Source organism: Mizuhopecten yessoensis, unplaced genomic scaffold, assembly GCF_002113885.1.
Source record: "Mizuhopecten yessoensis strain PY_sf001 unplaced genomic scaffold, ASM211388v2 scaffold11129, whole genome shotgun sequence".
Classification (NCBI taxonomy): domain Eukaryota; kingdom Metazoa; phylum Mollusca; class Bivalvia; order Pectinida; family Pectinidae; genus Mizuhopecten; species Mizuhopecten yessoensis.
In genome coordinates this window covers 225,664-227,131 of record NW_018408894.1, presented here as the reverse complement: position 1 = coordinate 227,131, position 1,468 = coordinate 225,664, and positions in this window count along the sequence as shown.

Below are 1,468 nucleotides of genomic sequence, written 5' to 3'. Positions count from 1 at the left end.
TTTGTGAGAATATTCTATGTTTTACTTAGAATTACTTACTTTTAAGTTTCAAAATGCCAAAAAAATAACAAACTGGCCTTTGATTTACTGAGTAGGTTGAACTCTTTTTTGCAGATTGAAATATCATCTTTAGCGATGCTATGTTTGTGACTGCTAGACAAGTTTTGAAACATTAACCCTTTCACCCCTATGTATTTATGGATGAGTCCATTATGGTCTACAGTGGTGAAAGAGTTGATAAGCATGGTAATTTATCTTTTATTTTGACCATTTCCGTGGCAATACGGGGGTACACGTTAGCCTTCAACTTGATACAATTTCATAAACTTGCTTTATCATTGTTGTAAATGGAATAACATTTTGTTACATTTAATTTTAGCTGTATTCCAATCTTTTTCAGCAGTTTTGATTTTTTAGACAGGATTGCGACATTTGATGAACTAGTCTACATTTGTTAGGAAAAAAATCACTTAACCAGCAACAATCAATAGCTATTAATCAAGCGTGTGACTACCGATATAATATAAGGCACGTGATAAATGTGCACGTGGGACCCCCATCGCGTGACATTACATGGGCTGGGTCAGAAAATTGAACACGGATAGGATTATGTGTTTTTCCTTTCTTCTATAAATTATTCACAATAAATACAGCAAGAAAAAACTATATTATACAGGGCGCTGTGGCCAGTGTTTCAGTGGGATGTGTTTTAAATTAATATAAAATCGCTTTATAAAACAAATCTGTATTTTAAGATCACGCGATAAAGTAAGATAGCTACTAAAAATAATATTCTTAACAAAGATTACTGACGTCAAATGGCTCACAATAATTTGTTTACGAATGAGCTCGAGTAAATTATTGACTGATCATATCTTCATGGTATATTATTGACAGATCATACCTACATGGTATGTTATTGATAGATCATACCTACATGGTATGTTATTGATAGATCAAACCTAAATGGTTATTGACAGATCATACCTACATGGTATATTATTGACAGATCATACCTTCATGGTATGTAATTGACAGATCATACCTTCATGGTATGTTATTGACAGATCATACATACATGGTTATTGACAGATCAAACCTACATGGTTATTGACAGATCAAACCTGCATGGTATGTTATTGACAGATCATACCTACATGGTATGTGATTGACAGATCATACCTTCATGGTTATTGACAGATCATACCTACTTGGTATTTTATGTAATGATTTACAGATCATACCTTCATGGTATGTTATTGACAGATCATACCTTCATGGTTATTGACAGATCATACCTACATGGTATTTTATATAATTATTGACAGATCATACTTTCAACCATCGAGCCAGTACCAGTATCAACCATCGAGCCAGTACCAATATCAACCATCGAGCCAGTACCAGTATCAACCACCGAGCCAGTACCATTATCAACCATCGAGCCAGTACCAGTATCAACCATCGA